Genomic DNA, 22,725 nt, shown 5'->3' on the forward strand with positions numbered 1-22,725 from the left:
AATCTAGAGAAACAAGACCTGATTTGGCTGTCCAAATTTCTAGAAATGAAACCTAATCGAAATACAAACAATGTCGTCGAAATCTAGAGAAACAATGGCTCCTTTTCCTTGAAAATTTTTGTCTTATGGGGCTAGTTACGGAATTGCAGAAGAAGCTTATGCAATCTGGGAAAAAAAAGAAGAAAATTTTAACCCACAACCATATCGTCGTCGCTTCTGCAGTTTGCTTAGCCTGTGGCTGCCACTGTTGCTAAAGAAGAAGATGAATCTGGTTGCTTCTCAATAGCTTCTTCTTTAGGTCTTCCGTCGAAGAACATGACAAAGATTGTGGGTGCTCGCTGTTGTGTTCTCGCCGGAGAAGAAGAAAGTGGTGCTGAACGCCCAGAGGGGCTGATCTCCCAAGAACAGGGGAGAGACCAATGGCAGGAGGGGCACTTGTCAGAGAGGAAGCTGAAGCAGCAGCATCGACGGTGCTTACTAACGGTGGTTCGAAAGAACGTTTGGGGTTAAGTGCTAATGTGGAATAATAATACATGTGGCAGAATTTTATTGGAGCAATGGACATAATGGACCTAATAAACTGGACCTAAGTTTTGTCCTTACAAATATATGTTATTCTTTTTCTAACCATGATAGCCTTAATTAAGGTCGGATGCTTTTCTATCATGGTTAGCCCCTTAGTGATGTGATTGCTTTTAAATAACCATGATAGGGTATGTTTACTAGTTTTAGTCTTTTCTATCATGGTTAATTCTAGTTAGTAAGTGATGATGTTACAAATCCAGGGTCACAGTGGACCCTGAAGAGGCTTACGGTAAAGTGCAGTAGCTCCTAAGGTCACAGTAGACCAAGCCTAAGGGAATGTTGCCGAGCCATAAGGGCAGTATCTCTTTAGGGCACGAGAATGAGATGACCAGGGATGAGTTTAAGATGGGGAAACCTCCTCAAGTTGGTTACCTAGTACAGAGAGAGTACCCTTGCATTTTCCCACAGATATGTTATTGTTAATTAGACTGAGCTTAATTTTGTTCTAGTCAACAAAGAAAAGTGAGGAAAGTAAGAATTAAGGGAACCACGGGCTGTAAGTCCTGAAGGTTATGCATTCAGGCAAGCTATGTGTGAAATCAAAATGTAAAAGAAAGAGAATAGGCCCTTAAGATAAAGTATGAAAGAGTCTAAAATATAAAGATACGGGAAGTACCTAGAGAAGATATGATAAGGGAAACCTAGAAAGTCACAATATGATGAGACACCTTAAGAAAAGGAATGATGTTAAGGCACAACGTTGAATATATGTGCCTAAGGAATGAAAGACATATGTAAGAACACGAAAAGCATTCATGTAAATGACCAAGGGCATAAGAACTTATGAGATTAAGTGAAAGTTCATGAGATTGAAGGATGAAACTTAAGGCTAAAGCCTAGCCAAGAAAGCGAAAAGCAGAATTTGCAGGCCGAAAGTGAGAGCCAAAGAACATTCTCCCTAAGAAACCTCCCAGGAAAAGCAAAGGTTGGGGTTTAATCTTGAAATTTCGAGGACGAAATTTTTATAAGAGGAGGAGAAATGTAACATCCCAAATTTTGGCTCATAGATACAAGTAATAGCACAAGGAAAGGATGATAACTAAGTCCAATGCAACGAAAGTCCCGGAGATCCCTCAGAAGGAAAAAGAGATTTTCTAAGGGCAAATGCATAAAACAATAGTGTTTGGAGACTAAAAATGACGAACTGGAAACAACTAAGGGCCAAAGGTTATGCCAGAAACTTGCAAGAGATAGTTCCGAAGGTTAGGCCTAAGGAGGGACTAAATTGCAAAGAAGAGATTCCTAGGCCAAGTAGGGACCTAATTGTAAATAATAAAAGTTCCGGTCGACCAATGTTCAAAGTTACCAAAAATGGCCCAAATGTTTCAAAAAAATTCCAGAAAAATGGGAATAGGATCCCAGAGCCGATATAAGGCTAGAAATGACAGAAATGCCCTGAAGTCATTCCAGGGTTTTGGACAATTTGAGATAGTAACTTAAATTGAATTATTTAAGCTATGAGACGGCCTCAAATAATCAAGAAAAAATGGGAAACAGTAGTTGAGGAATTTACACAGATTGTAAAATTAATTCCGTCCCCAGAAACTAACAAGGTTAGCTTTAATTAAATTTAAAGCCTATTTATACCTTATCCGGGGAAAGTCAAAATAGTTGTCTACAGTTTGAATTTTGGCTTAAGAAAAATTAGAGGAAATCCCCATGATGAAAGGGAAAGAATGAAACCCAGAGACAGATTGATGGAGTTATAAGCTAGTAGAAAAGAATTCGACAAAATTGATTGTGATTAAATATTATTTAATTAATTAAGTCATTGAGGAGAGAGGGATGGGATATTCCTTTCTCTATAAGTATACCTTGAGAAGATTAAGTTAAGAGTCAATGGAAGATACATTTGCAATGCTCAGAAACCTAGAAGAGAGCCGGACTGACAATGTCGGGTCCCTTAAGGGTCAAAATGGGAAATTTATGAAAAATTCTCAAAAATTCCCTAAAAATAGAAAAAGGGTAAATTAGGGGTTTTTGAATCATATATGATGTTTTGAGAGTAAAATAGCCCAAAATAAATTATTGCGACATTTCCCAAAAATAGCGATTTTTAAAGAAAATAACGAAAATTAAGGAAATATAATTATTTTAATTATATAAGGGCCTCAATAATTCAATAAAAAATATGGGTAAGTTCCTCTGGAATATATGTGAATTTATAAAATTGTTCCCAAGCACTAGAAGTGAAGGAAATAATTTATGGGGAATTTACTTCCGAAATTCTATCGGTAAAAGCCCGATTTCGGAGAAAAATGTGAAATAAATAGTTAGAGGTTATGAAAAATCAAAAAAATTTCCAGATCATACTTTTGTATTAAATTTGGATTTTTCATGAGAAGAAATGAATTTTTGGAGGCCTCGAGCTATTTTTCCTAATAAAGGACTAAAAAGAGAAAATCGGGTAAGGATTACAGTTGGGATTGAACTAGATTAATCCCATTGCTTCCTAACCAGATTTGGGGCACTTAGTTAGCCCAAAGAATCAGAGGATTTCGTGCTCCCTAAGCCCATGCACATGGTCAAGTTGGTTGGATAAGGTTTAATCATGACTTCGCAAATTATCTCAAGTAAGCTTGTGAAATAAGCTTGCATATGTGGCTGATTGTTTCCATTCCACTTGGTCCAAAATTTTGAAGATATTTTGGGTAGGAAAATGCTGATTAATAGGAGAGAGAAAAGGAAGCACATGTGGCAAATTTCTTGGAGAAGAAACAAAGATCAATGGCTAGGATTAACTTGGAATCAAAGGCTAGGATTTGTCCAAATCCTTTTTAAATATCCATGCCCTTATGCTTGCAATGGCTCGGCCATTCATGAGGGAAAGGGAGAGAAAACTGAATAGCAAGGGAGGAGAAGGATAGGGGAAAAAGCAAAGGATCCCATGCCAATCCAAGTCTCAAATCAAGGTATGTTTATGGATTTTGATCTAGTTTCCACTTCCCTTGCTCTTTGTAAGCTTGGTGGTTGGTTTGATTGGATTTTTAGATGGTTAAACCCTAAGTCAAGGTGCTGCACAAAATTGATAAGGTTAGAGAAAGATGAAATAGATGTTAGAAACATGTTGAAAGGCTTGGAAACAACAAGAATCAAGTGGTTCTGTGTTGATTTTGCAAGAAATCCAACTTTTCCTTAGTTTGTGATACTATTCGTCCTTGACTGTTCTGAATGGTTACGATTGGATTTTGATTGTTTTGAGCTTAGAAATGAATTCTACATACAAAATTATGTGGGAATAGTATGTGGAAATAATTTTAGGAAAGTTGGAATTGAAACTCAAGAGTTAGAGTTCAAGTATGTGTTGGAAATTGTGCCCTAGGGGCCAATCATTGTGTTATGAACATTGTTGATTTATGAATTTCTTAATTATGTTATGTTAGGATTATAGTTTTGATGATAACAAAGTCAGAATTTCAGGGTTAAGTATTTTGATCGATAACGTGATCGAGCAATTAGTTATCGCTAAGGTTTCAGATAAATGATCAAGTATAAATCGGGTCTAAGGTAGTCTTTTTGATCGAAGAACTATTCGATGAATATTTTATCGATTAAGTGATCGATAATCGCTAGTATAAATATCACATAAGGGTATAGGAAATTATCGATAAGCTGATCGATAATATCAGGTAAACAATCGAGTTACTGATAAGAGACCCAAATCTGAAGTGTATTTATCGATCAAGTTATCGATAAATCAGTCATCAATAACGACTTCGATAAAAGGTAACACTCTGCACATTAGTTCTGTTACAAGTTTATCGATCATGTTTTCGATCATTTGTTTATCGATTACGTGTTCGAACTTTATGCTCTAACTCGTTAAATGCAGGAGATCAAATTCACTGATAGATCGATAATTTTATTGATCACAAAATTATCGATCACATGATCGATAATCAATGTCCTTTTTACTCTACTCAGTTTTGCTACAGCTAAATTATCGATAACATTATCGATAATTTTGACTTGTTTGCTTAAATAAGTTTTCACATAACGTGATCGATAAAGAGTCTGAAAATTGACATATTTGCATTAAGTTATGGTGAACTATTTTTTCGATCAAGTTATCGATCACTGGTTTTTCGATAAAATGTTCGATCATTTAAATTCCCGGAATTCATGTTTTTCACAAAACGTGATCGATAATCATTTCCTTTACCTTACAGGATTAAAATTCTTTCTTCACTATTATCGATCACTTGTTCGAATAGTTAATGATCGATAAGATGTTCGATCATTTCAAATAGCCCGTGTCCTTCTTTGATTATTTACATAATCATGTTTTATCGATAATATTATCTACATATATTTATCGATAAGATGTTCGATCATCAATGACTGAAGCTTCATTTTAATAACATCTAAATTATCGATAATCTGTTCGGTCAATTATATGATCGATCACTTGTTCGATCATGCAATGATTTCCTCTTTCTATGAAAATTCTTGGAGCCGATGATCCAACACTTGATCGATAACTTTAGTGATCTATTTCGAAAAGTTTCATTCCGTTTATCGATAACTTGATCTATCATCAAGTAATCGATCATCTTTTCGATCAAACCAAACCGGAATGACACTCTGTTCTTGTTACTGATAAATGATCTCGTCACAAATCTTGAATGATAAATTAGCCTTCCTTCTGTATTCAGGTTAAAGCACTCACCACAAAATTCTCACTTGTTCTAAGTTTGAAATATGCAGATTAATGAAAACGAGTGCAACGGCTCTTCAATGGGATTACGTAGACTGCGACCTACAGTGTCAGAAACTCAGACGCATTAATGGCGGAGCTGTTAAAACCAGTGAAACACGCAAACGAAGTCACAACGGCTAGAAGCCCTCCGTCTAACGGCTATTTAACGATATCAACTATAAAAGGCGCGAAGAGGCATTAATGAAGAGAATTGAATACCGGAGCTACCATCTGCTATTATTTAGTTACGCATTCAATACTCTGTTTTTCACTTTACTACTGAGCATCAGTGTTTATCATTGAATTCACTCTGTAAGAGAGCCATTCACTACTTTCATTAAAAACTTGAGAGACACTCAAGAGTGTGGACTCTTGAGAGGGGTTGTATCCTTACGGGAGTAAGGGGGAGTGATTGAGCGATTCAATTACTGTACCGAGGCACCAAGAGCCCTGTCGATCTTGGAAGATAGTGAAATACTCAGAGGTGTTCTGGGGACTGGAAGTAGGTCACGTGGTTGAGACCGAACCAGTATAAATCTTGTGTCCCTCTCTGCGGTTAAATTTCTCCTTACTCTGACTCTCTGTTTCATTCAATACTTGCACGCTTTTAATTTTAAATTTTTGTAACTCACCCAATTCACCCCCCTCTTGGGTGAGATTGTTTCTAACATTTGGTATCAGAGCAGGTCTCTTCACTAAGGATTTAACAGTCCGAAGAGAGATCAAATGGCAGGATTTGGAGATAGCGTGTTACCGGAAGGATGTTCAACATCTAAACCGCCAGGCTTCAGTGGAGAAAATTATACGTTCTGGAAAATGAGGATGAAAATCTTCATTAAGGCCACAGAGTATGGGTTGTGGGACGTAATAGAACACGGCAACTATGTCCCGATGAACACAATAGATGGCCAGCAAGTACCCAAGAGTTCCACGGAATTCAACGAGGAAGATAAGAAGCTGGTGACTCTAAATGACAAAGCGATCAACATACTCACGTGTGCGCTTAGTCAAAGGGAATACTTCAGAGTCTCAAGCCTGGAAACCGCGAAGGAAATGTGGGAGGCTCTGGAGATAGCTCATGAAGGAACCACCGGTGTAAAACAGAGTCGAATCAACACTCTCACTACCGAATTCGAATTATTCAGAATGAAGGAAGGAGAGAGTATCCGAGATATGGAAGTCAGATTCTCACATCTCATAAATCACCTCACTGCACTTGGGAAGAAATATAGTCAAGAAGATCAAGTGAGGAAAATTCTGAGCGGTCTCACAAAAGAATGGGAACCGAAAGTAACAGCTATTGAAGAAACCAAAGGAGAATCCATTGGTTCGGTTGCAGCACTATTCGGGAGTCTTGCTGAGTATGAGAGCAAGCAAAAATACAAAAAGGAGATGAACGAGAAAAATCGGAAAGGCATCGCTCTTAAAACTCAAGTGAGCGAGGATGAAAATGAAGATGATCTTGATGATGATGAAATGGGCCTTATAGTCAAGAGGTTCAAGAAATTCTACAAAAACAGAACCGGAAAGAAGTTTCAGCCGAAACGCAAAATTTCCTCGTATCCGAACGAATCAAAGGATCCAATCATTTGCTTCGAGTGTAAAAGCCAGGACATATCAAGGCGGAATGTCCCCAACTCTCCAGAGCAAAGGATAAAGAAAAGAAGAAAGAAAGATTCAGAAAGAAGAAAGCCTTCGTCACATCAATCTGGGGAGACAGCTCCTCCGATGAAGAAGAAGAAAGTGACGATGAAGAGACAGCTAATATCTGTCTAGTGGCCCAAGAAAACGAGGACTCAGAAACAGACGAGGTAATAATTTCTGAACCATCTTATGATGAATTGCAGTCTGAATACAATGCTTTACACTTAGAATTAGTAAGAATTGCAAAAGAGTTAGTTAATTCTAAGAGAAGGATAAAGTTTTTAGAAGATCAACAATCAAAGGTTAAAGTCAATACTGACTCGACCTTGACTTGTGAAAGTTGTGAAAAGAATGAAAGAAAGATTGAAGATCTAACCAGAACTTTAGAAAAATTCACTAAAGGAAGCGAAATGCTTAAGGTGATTCTAGGAGCTCAACGATGCTCTATGGACAAGACTGGTATAGGATACGATCCAACCCAAGATAAATCGAAAGAAAAGAAAAAGAGTAGTGGTAGATCATATCTTACATATTTTAGAAATTCTGTGCATTCCTCAAATCCTTTTGCACTTTGTTCTCATTGCAACCGTAAAGGCCATTCAACTTCTTCTTGTTACTATAAGAAGAAAGGAGATTACGGAACATTAAAATGGGTGCCCAAAGGTACTTATGCACCAAAAATAACTCATACTAACCAGAAAGGACCCAAGAAGGTATGGGTACCTAAAACATGATTGTAATTTTTGCAGGTATGTCTCAAGGCATCCAGAACAAATAAATGGTATATAGACAGCGGATGTTCCAGACACATGACAGGTGACACTGAGAAGTTTACATCACTCAAACCAAAAGATGGAGGAAAAGTAAGCTTCGGAGGAAACCAATCGGGAAAAATTGCTGGAATCGGAGAAATCGGAAGTAATATAGGCATGAAGGTCGAGGACGTGTACTACGTGGAAGGTCTGTGTCATAATCTCCTCAGCGTCAGTCAGAGTGCGGACAAAAACAACTGGGTAATCTTTGATTCTGAAGAGTGTTTAATCATAAGCAAAGATGACCTACCCTTGAAGAAAGAAGAATTGAATACGAAGCTGAGAGCTCCGAGGGACGGTAACTGTTATACACTTCAATTTGATTCTAAAGCTTCTGAAAATTGTTTTATTAGTAAAAGGAGGAAAGTTGGATTTGGCACAAGCGTCTTGCACATGTCAACATGAATCAACTTTCAAAATTAATAAAAAGGGATCTAGTTGTTGGTTTACCAAAAATCCAGTATGAACGCGATGATGTTTGTGATGCTTGTCAAAAAGGTAAACAAACAAAATCTTCATTTAAATCAAAGAAGATAGTTTCAACTGAAAGACCTCTCCAAATGATTCACATGGACTTGGTCGGTCCATCTAGAGTAAAAAGCTTCGGGGGAAATCTTTATACTCTTGTAATAGTTGATGACTATTCAAGGTTTACCTGGACTTTGTTTCTTTCCTCTAAAGATGAAACTTTTAATGCTTTCATTGTTTTTGCCAAAAGGTCCAAAATGAGAAAGGTATATCTATTGTGTCTATCAGGTCAGATCACGGAGGAGAATTTGAAAACAACGAATTTGCAGACTATTGTGAGGAACATGGAATTGACCACAACTTTTCTGCACCAAGGACTCCTCAACAAAACGGAGTAGTTGAACGAAAAAATAGAGTACTCACGGAGATGGCTAGAGCAATGCTAAATGAGAAAGGGTCTCACAAGTATTTCTGGGCAGAAGCAATGAGCACAGCTTGCTATATTTCAAATAGAGCCTACATCAGAACATTGCTCGGGAAGACTCCATATGAATTGTACAAGGGAAGAAAACCCAATCTGTCACACCTAAGATCTTTGGAAGCAGATGCTATATCCACAACAACAACAAGGAAACCTGGGTAAATTCGATCCTAAAGCTGATGAGGGTTTGTTTCTTGGCTATTCTAATCGTAGTAAAGCATATAGAATTTTAATAAACGAACCTTTACAATAGAAGAATCAATTCATGTGGTGTTTGCTGAAACTGAAACAATTTCGAAACCTGTAGATGATGATGCTGAAATCGTTCAAAATTTTCAAAAACTGGATTTGAATAAAAACTGAACAAATTATCTTCAGAAACCGTTTCAGAAAACAGAGATGTTTTAAACGATCCCTCTTTACAAGAAAATCTAGAGCAGCCAAAGGCATGGAGACACAACCGAGATCATCCTCTGGATCAAGTCATCGGTAAAGTCAATGAAGGGGTCAAAACCCGGAGACAAATTGTCAATGAAGTTCTTTTCTCTGCTTTCATATCTCACATTGAGCCCTCTAATATTGACGAAGCACTATCAGATGAATTCTGGATAGTTGCGATGCAGGAAGAACTTAATCAATTTGAGAGAAATCAAGTTTGGGAATTGGTACCCAGACCAGAAGATCATCCGGTCATTGGCACCAAATGGGTATTCAAAAACAAGCTCGATGAATCAGCTCAGATCGTCAGAAACAAAGCCCGATTAGTAGCAAAAGGCTATAATCAAGAAGAGGGAATCGATTATGAAGAAACGTATGCTCCTGTAGCTAGACTGGAAGCCATACGAGTTCTTTTGGCTTTTGCTTGCATCAAAGATTTCAAACTATTTCAAATGGATGTTAAAAGTGCATTTCTGAACGGTTATATATCAGAAGAGGTGTTTATCGAACAACCTCCCGGTTTTGAAAATCCAAATTTTCCAAATCATGTTTACAAACTTAAAAAGGCTTTGTATGGTTTGAAACAAGCGCCCAGAGCCTGGTATGAACGACTTAGCCACTTTCTTATAGAAAAAGGTTTTGAAAGAGGTAAAGTGGATGCCACACTTTTCATTAAAAGAAATAGAAAAGATCTTTTGATTGTTCAAATATATGTAGATGATATTATTTTCGGTGCTACTAACGAAGATCTCTGTCAAGAATTTGCTAAGCTTATGCAGGGAGAATTCGAGATGTCCATGATGGGAGAATTAAATTTCTTTCTGGGATTACAAATCAAACAAAAGAAGAACGGTATATTTATCTCCCAGACGAAATATGTAAAGGAATTGCTGAAGAAATTCGGAATGGAGAATGCTAAAAGTGTAAAGACTCCAATGAGCTCAACCTGTTCGCTTGATATAGACGAAGACGGGAAAGACATAAATCTAACAAGATATAGAGGGATGATCGGTTCCTTACTATACCTTACTGCAAGTAGACCAGATATTCAGTTCAGTGTTGGAATGTGTGCGAGATATCAGTCAGCTCCAAAGGAGTCGCATGAAGAAGCCGTGAAACGGATACTCAGATATCTTGTAGGAACTCAAATTTAGGAATCTGGTATCCAAAAGGAGGAACCGAATATTTAATGGGATATTCTGACGCCGATCACGGTGGATATAAAACAGACAGGAAAAGCACCAGTGGACAATGCCAATTCTTCGGAGGATGTCTTGTCTCATGGTCAAGCAAAAAGCAAAACACCGTGGCAATCTCCTCTACTGAATCAGAATATGTAGCCACTGCCTGCTGTTGTGCTCAGATCTTATGGCTAAAACAACAAATACAAGATCTAGGAATCAATATACGTGAGATTCCAATCTTATGTGATAATACGAGCACGATAAGTCTGTCCAAGAATCCAGTTCATCATGCTCGAACCAAACACATTGATGTTCGACATCACTTTATTCGTGATCATGTTCAAAAGAAAGATGTAAAAGTTGAATTCATCCCCACTGAATATCAGATAGCCGACATCTTCACAAAACCACTAGACCAACAGAAGTTCAGCTATTTCAGAGGAGAATTGGGAATGGTAAATCCCAATGAATTGTAAGAAATTTCATACTATCTCTTAAGATTAAATGTTTAAATTTATTGTTTTGATGATAAGATAACTAACTTAAGCATCGGAGTATGTAGAAATTTGTTTTGCAGGAAGCTCTGTTTCGATGAAGAAAAACAGAGGTAAACAGAGTATGAGATTATCGATCAATTGATCGATAATCATGAAGGCAAGTGGGAGATAATTTATCGAACAACTGATCGATAAATTCACTTTGTAAAGAAAGGGAATTGCTCCAACACTACAATTATCGATAACGTGATCGATAAAATAAATATCGATCAGAACATCGATCAAGAGCCTCAAGGTTCCGAGACTCGTCTGTCAAATTTGGTAAGCATTGATCGATAAGCTGACCGATAAGCTTAATTATCGAACAAATATTCGATAAATTACATCAGGTACGCATTTCTTTTTACTTACTTTATCGATAATATGTTCGATAAATGCTTGATCGATAACTTAATCGATAAAACTGATCTTTGTTCAAGTGTCTTCTTCATAATTATCGAACACGTGATCGATCAAGTGTTGATCGATAACTTAATCGATAATTTCAAGAACTATAACGGTACTGTACTGAATTTCATCCGTCAGTTTTCCGAACCCTAGCTCGAACATTTTCCGTCCCCTGTTCTTCGCAACGGTCGTCGAAAATCACTCCTATCTTAAATTCTTCCACCGTTACACCGATCGAATCGTTCTCTACCACATTCCCAACCTTCACCCACTTCAAACTCACCGTTTAATCTGTCAAAAACTCGCTCAGCACCTCCGAAATGGCTCGGGTGAAGCAACCGAATGTGGAAAAGGGAGAAGCACCGGAGAAACAGCCTCAATCGAGTGACACCACCGCTTCGGGTACTCGAAAGCGATACAGACCGAAGGTGAGAGGAGGAATCAACGAAGAAGAGAACTACTCTGAAAATCCGGGAAAGTCGGACCGAAGAACAACCGGCCTCTCTCAGAAAGTCTCCCCGGTCCAAATCAAAGCTACCGATTGTAACTGAGGAATCGGAGACCGAGTCGGATGATGGAGTCTCAGTTCAGAAAGCTGTGGAATCAGCCTTGAATATCTCTGTCCCCAAGCAACCGAGAAAGAAGAAACAGAGGGCAAGTGAAGGAGTCGCTCGGCAAATTCCTTCTGAAGGTATACCCACTGAATTTTCTGAGTTATTATCTGGCAATCTCGATATGAGGTTAATATACAAAGTATAAGGCCGATTTTGCCAATAGAAAATTCTGTCCTGTGGTATCTGTTGATTTAGAGGGTCTGAGGAAAAATAAACAGATTGAGCTTGATTTAAGTGACCCACTGCAGCATTATTCAAATTGGTTAATTATTGGTGGTGAATACTGTCCCGAAGTGGTTAAAAGATTCTACTGTAATATGGAATCAGTAGAAAAATATGATGATAAAGACAATCTCATAGAAAATTGTCTGAAAGTTACACTGAGAGGCAGAGCTTTTGAAATAACCAGTGCCAAAATAAATGAGTTGCTAGGAACTCAAGATTTGTGAGGGGTGGTGACATGAATGAGGTAAAGGCTTACAGAATCTTAATGCAGAACAGTGATTATCCCGGTGAGCTGAATTTCCCACCTAAGCAGATGTGTGACTTCTATAGGATCATCCATTACATCTATTCTAGATGCATGGTAAACAAATCCGGTAGCTTCTCACATCTCACTCAGGATGATTATCTTCTACTAGCCCGGATTATTAGTGGGGAAAAGATTAATATTGGGGATCTTATTTACTCGAGATGAAGGACTTTGTTCTTAATAAGTCCAGATCAACCCCAATCCCCTATCCTCAGTTGGCCACTTATTTCCTTCAGGCACATAACATTGCTCCATTTGAGCCTGGGGAACTCAAGACCAAGGTTCCTAGTTTTGGCCTCACTCAGCTCCACAAAATGAGGATCTCTGTTCCCTTTACACCATCACAGAAAGTATCTCAGAAGGATAAGGGAAAGCAACCAGTTGCTAGTGCCTCTCGGACCCAGGATGAAGCCGAATCCACTGCTGCTCCATCTCATACCCCTGGTCCATCTTTTATGGAGAGGTCCCTCAGGGAAATGTTTCAGGCTGAGCTTCGTGCATTTGAGACCAGAGTCTACACTACTGCCAGAGACTATGGGGAAGTTTCTGACCGGAAGTTTGATGGCATCTCTAAGATTCTGGATCTTCACCAACAAGCCATGGTGGTTTTGGAAAAAGAAGTCACTGAGAGGTTTAATTCAGTGGACAAGGAACTCCAAGAGCTTAAAGGCTTAGTTACCTCTCTCTGCCAGCACTTCACTCCACCTAGCACAAGCTTCAGCTATGAGGATCTCCTTTTCCATCCTCCCTCTCCACCACACCCTGAGCCTGCACCTTCTTCCTCTCCTTTACCTACTTCTCCTATTTCCACCACTTCTCCTTCTGTTCCATCTACTTCTACTTCTGTCCCTACTACTCTTGCTCTTATCACTGTACCTCACCCTGTTTCCTCCTTTCATTTTCCATCTATTTCTCCACTTCTTCCCCTTCCTCCTCTCCCTATTTCCCTGACCATTCCCTCGGCTCCTACCCCTTCTGATGCTGACAAAAAGGGGGAGAAGAAAACTGATGATACTTCGTAGATTATATGGCTTTATGAGTTGCTTTTTATGGTTTTTTGGTTCCATGTCATGACGTTATTATCTCTTTTGTATTTTCTTTTGTGATTTCTTTTGTGTATCTGGATAGTGCTTTTATCGATAATATGTTCTTGATATTTATCTGCCTTTTTATGCTTTTTAAGAATATGAAACTGTTTGATGTTCTCTCTGATAAATGACTCTTAACCTGTGTTGTCATCATCAAAAAGGGGGAGAATGTTAGGATTATAGTTTTGATGATAACAAGTCAGAATATCAGGGTTAAGTATTTTGATCGATAACTGATCGAGCAATCAGTTATCGCTAAGGTTTCAGATAAATGATCAAGTGTAAATCGGGTCTATAGTAGTCTTTTTGATCGAAGAACTATTCGATGAATATTTTATCGATAAGTGATCGATAATCGCTAGTGTAAATATCACATAAGAGTATGGGAAATTATCGATAAGCTGATCGATAATATCAGGTAAACAATCGAGTTACTGATAAGAGACCCAAATCTGAAGTGTATTTATCGATCAAGTTATCGATAAATCAGTCATCAATAACGACTTCGATAAAAGGTAACACTCTGTTCTGCACATTAGTTCTGTTACAAGTTTATCGATCATATTTTCGATCATTTGTTTATCGATTACGTACTCGAACTTTATGCTCTAACTCTCTGAATGCAGGAGATCAAATTCACTGATAGATCGATAATTTTATTGATCACAAAATTATCGATTACATGATCGATAATCAATGTTCTTTTTAACTCTTACTCAGTTTTGCTACAGCTAAATTATCGATAACATTATCGATAATTTTAACTTGTTTGCTTAAATAAGTTTTTCACATAACGTGTTCGATAAAGAGTCTGAGAATTGACATATTAGCATTAAGTTATGATGAACTAATTTTCGATCAAGTTATCGATCACTGGATTTTCGATAAAATGATCGATCATTCATTTCCCCGAACTTCATGTTTTCACAAAACGTGATCGATAATCATTTTCCTTACCTTACAGGATCAAACTTCTTCTTCACTATTATCGATCACTTGTTCGAATAGTTAATGATCGATCAGCTGTTCGATCATTTCAAATAGCATGTGTCTTCCTTTGATTATTTACATAACCATGTTTTATCGATAATATTATCTATCATATATTTATCGATAAGATGTTCGATCATCAATGACTGAAGCTTCATTTTAATAACATCTAAATTATCGATAATCTGTTCGGTCAATTATGTGATCGATCACTTGTTCGATCATGCAATGATTTCCTCTTTCTATGAAAATTCTTGGAGCCGATGATCCAACACTTGATCGATAACTTTAGTGATCTATTTCGAAAAGTCTTCATTCCGTTTATCGATAACTTGATCTATCATCAAGTAATCGATCATCTTTTCGATCAAACCAAACCGGAATGACACTCTGTTCTTGTTACTGATAAATGATCTCGTCACAAATCTTGAATGATAAATTAGCCTTCCTTCTGTATTCAAGGTTAAAGCACTCACCACAAAATTCTCACTTGTTCTAAGTTTGAAATATGCAGATTAATGAAAACGAGTGCAACGGCTCTTCAATGGGATTACGTAGACTGCGACCTACAGTGTCAGAAACTCAGACGCATTAATGGCGGAGCTGTTAAAACCAGTGAAACACGCAAACGAAGTCACAACGGCTAGAAGCCCTCCGTCTAACGGCTATTTAACGATATCAACTATAAAAGGCGCGAAGAGGCATTAATGAAGAGAATTGAATACCGGAGCTACCATCTGCTATTATTTAGTTACGCATTCAATACTCTGTTTTTCACTTCACTACTGAGCATCAGTGTTTATCATTGAATTCACTCTGTAAGAGAGCCATTCACTACTTTCATTAAAAACTTGAGAGACACTCAAGAGTGTGGACTCTTGAGAGGGGTTGTATCCTTACGGGAGTAAGGGGGAGTGATTGAGCGATTCAATTACTGTACCGAGGCACCAAGAGCCCTGTCGATCTTGGAAGATAGTGAAATACTCAGAGGTGTTCTGGGGACTGGAAGTAGGTCACGTGGTTGAGACCGAACCAGTATAAATCTTGTGTCCCTTCTCTGCGGTTAAATTTCTCCTTACTCTGACTCTCTGTTTCATTCAATACTTGCACGCTTTTAATTCTTAAATTTTTGTAACTCACCCAATTCACCCCCCTCTTGGGTGAGATTGATTCTAACAGTTCTCTATCTTCCAGGGCTTCAATCTCTAAATCTTACAATGTCTCTCATGGAGAAAACCCAGACAGAGTTTATACCCTCTTCATGTGCCTCGACTATGTTTCAAATCAAACATGCCAAGATTGCATTGCCACGGCAACACAAGACATTCTTAAACTTTGTCCCCAAGCAGAAGAAGCAGTTGTTTGGGAAGAGCAGTGCCAACTACGATATTCCAGCAAGAACTTCCTCGGCAAAGTGGATGTCACAGGAAAATTGGGGTTTGATAATCAACAGAATATTTCAGAACCCAAGAAGTTTGAGTCTGGGTTTAATGGGTTATTGTATAGTCTTGCAGAGAAGGTATCTTTCAATGCTTCTTCATACTTGTATGCTATTGGAGAGGCAACCTTTGAAGAGAAAACAGTATATGGCTTAGTTCAATGCACCGGAGATTTATCAGCTAGTGATTGTGGTACATGCCTGAAAAGTGCGATAAGTTTTCTACCTATTTGTTGTTATTCCTCAATCGGAGCTAGAGTTCTAAGTCGTAGCTGCTACTTGAGATTTGAATTATACGCATTTTATAATGGTGAACCTGATCCAAATGGTTCGTTTACAACAAGGGGAAAAAGTAAGCGTTTCAGTTGCCGGTAACTGTGATCGATAATATTGCATCAAGTTATAAGTCTTAAACTGTTTGAGTTTGATGATTTAAATGATCCTTTATGTAGGTACAACAGACAAGGCAGGGATGATTACAGGAATTATAGCAGCGATTGGCTTGGCAATAGCGATTTCAAGTTTCAGCGTTTACTTCCTTAGGATGAAGAAGAGAACTCAGAAAAGTATGCAAGATTATAGGCTGATATAAGGTCAATTCATGTTTCTGAATTTTTCTCTCTGTTCTGTTTAACTGCTTGGGTTCTTATGCTTAGGTAAGGGAGGAAAAGACAGTCATGTGATGGATCTTCATGCCTTTGGACAGAGAGGTGAAACAGTGTTCCAAAGTCACCAAGATTTTCGTGGAAGAAATGATAAGATATCTGAGGATTTGCCTTACTTTGATCTTGAAAGTCTTTGTGTTGCTACCAAAAACTTTTCTGATTCAAATAAGCTTGGTCAAGGCGGCTTTAGCAGTTCTTACTGGTTTCTGTATTGCCTATTTCCATAGAAAACAAAGGGAAGACACAGGTGAATCTTTTCTATAATTTTTCGTCTGTTGACTATGTTAACGAAGTAGTGCGAGAATTACCAACCTCAGTTCTTTAATTTTTCAATTTTCTTTTTCTTTGAAAACAAAATGAATTAGATGATGAAAAAAGCGAAAACATGCTACTGCAACAATTGGTGACCCCCAATAGTGTAACTAATCACACAAGATGGAGAATTAATTAGCTCTGAAGAACTTGAGTTTACGAGTTTCGCAACAATTAAGTTGGCCACCGATGACTTTTCTGATTCAAACAAGTTAGGACAAGGAGGTTTTGGTTCTGTGTACAAGGTAAGATAGTCTCTGAATTTCATTTCAGCCTCACTAAGCACGCAATTATGCAATTTATGGTTTGATTTTTGGGAACTTCAGGGTGTTCTTCCGGATGGAAGTGAAGTAGCAGTCAAAAGGTTATCAAGGAAGTCTTGGCAAGGCACAGAAGAATTAAAAAATGCGGTCATTCTGATTGCAAAACTTCAGCATAAGAATCTGGTGAAGCTGTTGGGATGTGGCTTGGAAGGAGAAGAGAAGTTTCTCATATATGAATACATGTCCAATCAAAAGCCTTGACAAATCTATCTTCGGTTTGCTGACTTTTCTCCCATTTTTTGAAGTAAGGTTTATATATACACATAGGTCACTGATTGCAGGTTTTGGTGTTTTTATTCCTTTAGATTCAGAAAAACGTTCACAGCTTGATTGGAGTACATGCTTTGGCACTCTCATGGGCATAGCAGAGGATTACTTTATCTTCATGAAAAGTCGAGACTTAGAATCATCCCTAGAGATTTGAAACCAAACAATGTATTGCTTGACCATGATATGGTTGCAAAGATATCTGATTTTGCTATGGTAAGAATTTTTTGTGAAAATCAAAGTACAGCTAATATCAAAAGAGTTGTGGAGACATAGTAAGTTATCTCTTCCTAAACTTCTATAATTAAATTTTAGTTTTAGTCCCTATAATAAGTTCCTCTTTAGTTTATTTGGTCACTTATCATTGAGTGAATGCTTAAATCAATGACTAATTCTATTGTTGAAAGAATGGTTTACTAATAAGTTGAAGAATTTCATAACCTTTTAAGATTATTTACTAGTTTAAGCTAATATTTTGTTCAATGTGAACAATAACTTTAAGAGAAACAATCATTTGTTTAGTTTTATTTAAGTTAGAGAAAATGGCAGAGGATGTTTAAAGTCGAAAGGAATATTTTGGGCCAAGTTATATGAAGTGTCTTTGATCTTGTTCTGTTTTATTTTGTTTATGATAAAAAGTCTAATTTTGATATATAAAATAGTGGATACATGACTCCAGAATATGCAATGGGAGGACTGTTCTCAGTGAAATCTGATATCTTCAGCTTCGGTGTCATCGTGCTTGAGATCATCAGTGGAAAGAGAAGCAGTGGCTTTTATGCAACTGAACTTGCCTCTACCCTTCTAGCATATGTATGTATTGTCAATCACTTGATATACTACTTTTTCTCTTAAATCAACCCATAAACTTTCAGGAAAAGTAATCAAGTTTGAATAGTGCAGGCATGGAGGCTATGGAATGAAGGGAAAGAAATGGAATTTGTGGATCCCCATTTAATGGAAGCATGTCTTTCTTCAGAAATTTTAAGGTGCATGCACATAAGACTGTTATGTGTACAAGAAGACTCAGAAGACAGACCTACCATGTCAGATATTATGGTTCTGTTAGGAAGTGAATCAATGTCTCTTCCACAACCAAAACAACCAGCATCTTCTATGGGTAAATTAGTTCAGATTGATCCATCATTGATGACAACTTCCTCTGTGAATCATATAATGCTCTCCAGTGTTCAATCTTGATGATTTTCTTCCTTGTGGCAATGTAAAGGTTTCTCTAAGCGTGTATGAAGAGTTATATTAGAATTTGATGTGTGTGTGTGTGTGTGTTTGACTACCCTATCCGAAGGCAAGGGTAACCCCCACCCACCCACCCACCCACTTCTCCTATGCCACTTGGGAGTTTGATCTCACAACCTCTTTTTTCAGATGTGTGGGGTACCATTGAATCACAAATCTCTTAACTGTATGATATATATTCAACACTTACACTTTACGTAACGTAGCATTGGCTGTTATTTGCCTACCTAAGAAAGATCCCTTCGGATGATATACCTTGGCATTGACAATGAAAAGTTACGTTCAATTCTTAATATAACATCTAAATAACTAATTTTTGAATATTAAGAAAATTAGTTGAGTTATTTGTAATAATTATGTGTTAGTTTACCTCTAATACCTCCCTACTCATATGCAAGAGTAATTACTATTTAATGAAATTCCCCTTACTATGTACAAGGAATAGAGATATTTGGAAGAAAGAATAATAAATTTGAGAAACGAGGTATATTGAGTTCTTATATTTAGAAAATAAATCCCATTGTTTAGCTCATATATTTGGTATATGAAAAAACAGGAATATTTCAAAATATTCATATTATTATATGGTATTGAGAATGCGTTTTTCTTTTTTTTTGATACAAGAGAATGGGTTATTTTCTCGTGTGTACCTGCTGACAACAGTTTTTTATGGGCTGAAGCTGAGAATGGTCTATTTGGTCCATAGACAATGAAATGATTTGTTTTCTTTCACGCCATGTTCACGTATATTGGTTCATGGGCTAGGTCTGCCCTTGGTGACAACTTAAAATATGGGCGAAAGCCCAAAACCAATCAAAACTGGATAATCAGATATAACCCAAGCCTGTCAGTCATAGATAGTAATCCATTTTTTGTAAAAAAGTTTTTGGCAGGAATTTGGACTCAACCCAAGTTAAGTGTAGAATGCCTGATCCACCTCCTCCTAACTAATACCAATATTAGGGAGGACAAACCCACATTATATCTTCATGCATTAGCTTAAATACTCCTAAATTTAAGATGTTTTTCCAAGCGCTGTGATGGGAATCAAACCCCTTTCAAGAGGGTGTGGTTCCTATCGATCGATGAACTCACAGGCCATGGGCGTCATGGATTGTAATATGGCCGCCAAAGTAAAAATTATGAATTCCACTTCCTAAAAAGAAAAAGGACTTCCACACATGGGCTTGGGATTATGGCATAGTTGCAGGAGCCCATGATCGTGGATGGCTTATGAGTTCGGTTTCCCTTCCTTGTAGTAATTCTAAAAATTGTTTAGGTAACAGTACTAATTAATTTATATTATATTCTCATAAATAATCAAATACTCTTTCTGTCTTAGATGTTAGAGCTAGTTAGAAACTTGATTTTAATTCTAAATCTAAGGCCTTAATAATATACTTCATCTTTTATATTTATCGATTTTTATAATTAATTTATTTAACCTATAAAATGATATATAATCTAATATTGAGTATTTCAGGAAGATTGTTTCAAATTTGTTAAAATTAAGTTATTTATTTATTTTTTAGTATATCTAAATTAATTAAATAACTCTCATATTAAGAATTTAACATTGTTATGAATTTCCCTTTTTGTCTCCTCACCTCTCGTCGAAGCCTTATTCCTCCAATTAAGTTCTCTCGAGCAATTTATCGGGTCCCAAAACTCTTCAGATTATGTTCTTACGGGTACATATTTACTTCCACCAATGAATAGCAACATGGGCTTCATTTACTGCAATTTTTTTTTTTTGCCGACGTCATTTATTATACGTTATTAGCATGACTTGTATCAACAACTAAGAATTTTTTTCCACTGCTTGCTGTATCAAAAACTAAATCACAAGTTTTTAATAAAAACGAGTAGTTTTAATAAAATTTGTAATATAAATACCTTTACACTTTGCAGATATATAAGGTGCCATTCTAGGATTTCATTTCCTAATATCATGGCCAAAATGAACTCCCGCTTCCATCATATCTTTCAAAGTTATGTTCCAATATCTTTTTGTCACTTATCCCCATACCTTCTCCTTTTCTGTTTTTTTTTTCAAAATAAAAAAGAATTTGAAAAAAAGAGATGAAGTATCTTGAAATAGAAATAAATAATTGTTCTGATGGAACCTTCTCTTCTACCACAAGTTGGCATTCATTTTTTTTCCATTCGTTGCTATCTTTATTACTATTACCAAATAAAATGAAGTCATTGAAAGGAAAGGGGTGAATCCACTCAGCTTAATTATTCTTTTAGCCATCGTCAGCCTCATTAATTTAATGCATAATTTCAATTCGTACGGCGAGAAAGATTTTTTATGCCTAAAATATTATTTATTACAAAGTATTATTTTATTTCAAAAAGAAAATTATTAGATGATGTTTATCATATCAAAAATCATCATGTTAAGTTAAAATTTTCATATTATGAAAAGTTAATTTTTCCAATCTTGAAAATTCCAAAAAGAAAATGACAGTTGAATTTCAAAAATCTCAAAAAGTCACTTGAAATTAAGAAATTCTAAATTAGTCATAATAAAATCTCAAAAATTTTAATTTTTCACTGAATTTACAACGTTACCTTTGTTATGAATATAATAATATCTTTGTGGATGTCCATATATCTCCCTTTATCTCCTATATCTCCTATAATCTCTAAGATCTCCCATTATCTTTATATCCCACAATTATCTCATATTATCATGTGATCTGGAGATTCTATCAAAGATGTAAAGCTGTGCCTATAAATAGAGGCCATGTATAATGTATTGTGTACTCTTGAATGAAATGAGAAAGATTCTCTCTTATCAAACGTTATCAGCACGAAGCTCTAACCAAGGTGCGTATGATATACTTTTCTACCCCATCATAATTTTAGAGCATCATCTTTATTATTTTTCTAGAGTATCATTTGCTCTGTTCAAATAAAAATACCTCGAGTATCATATATATGGTGTTTCAGAGTATTCGTATTCCTATTCAATTTATCTAGGATAATCTAAGCCATTATATGGAATTAAAAGGATTATCTACCGTTGTTTTAAACATCGGGTTCCATGGCTATGATTGGAGATTTTTTTTCCCCTTATATTTCTTATTGACTTGACATCACTATTTCGATGGAACCCGAAGTTCCAATAGATACTAGCAGTATCCATAAAGATTTACCATCTAAAGTTAAATGGTCAGAAGCCATATAATTTTAAGTTTTCATCTTATTGTAACTAAATGGCCAGAAGCCATATAACTCAGATTTTTCATTCTTTTCAAATTAAATGGCTAAAAGCCATATGATTTTGATTTTCTATATTATAGCCTGAAGCTATACAACTTTGAGTTTTTATCTTATGGCTAGAAGCCATATATATATATATGGGGTTAATTCTCTATTTTTTTTAAATGACTTGAAGTCATATGTATTTGAAATTTTATCTTATTAAATAACTAGAAGTATTTACGTATAAATTTTCTATCTTATGGCTAGAAGTCATATATATTTGATTACTGTTATCTTATTAAATGGCTAGAAGCCATGTAATTTGAATTTTCTATTTTATGGCCAGAAGCCATATATATATAATTTTGTTTTATCTTATTAAATGCCTAGTTGCCATATAAATTTGATTTTCTATCTTACGACCAGAAGCCATAGATATTTGAATTTTTTTTATTTCATTAAAAGGCTAGAAGTAATATAATTTGTATTTTCTATTTTATGGCCATAAGCCATATATATATAATTTTTCTTTATTTATATATATCATGTTGAATTTTCTATTTTATAGCCAGAAGCCATTTATATATATATATATATATTTAAATTTTCTTTTATCTTATTAAATGGTTCGCATTCATATAATTTTGATTTTCTATCTTATGACTAGAAGTTATAAATATTTAATTTTGTTATTTTATTAATTGGCCTGAAGCCATATAACATCAAATTTTTATCTTATGATCAGAAATCATATATCTTTAATTTTTTTTA

At 36.2% G+C, this 22,725-nt stretch overlaps 1 pseudogene; it reads left to right on the forward strand.

The window, feature by feature from the left end:
- Nucleotides 1-315: 315 nt before the first annotated feature.
- On the forward strand, nucleotides 316-18,684 carry LOC114756524 (cysteine-rich receptor-like protein kinase 10; annotated as a pseudogene).
- Nucleotides 18,685-22,725: the final 4,041 nt, after the last annotated feature.

The sequence above is a fragment of the Neltuma alba genome, unplaced genomic scaffold (genome assembly GCF_004799145.2).
Source record: "Neltuma alba isolate B1F8T4 unplaced genomic scaffold, ASM479914v2 tig00010421_pilon, whole genome shotgun sequence".
In the NCBI taxonomy this organism is placed as follows: Eukaryota; Viridiplantae; Streptophyta; class Magnoliopsida; order Fabales; family Fabaceae; genus Neltuma; species Neltuma alba.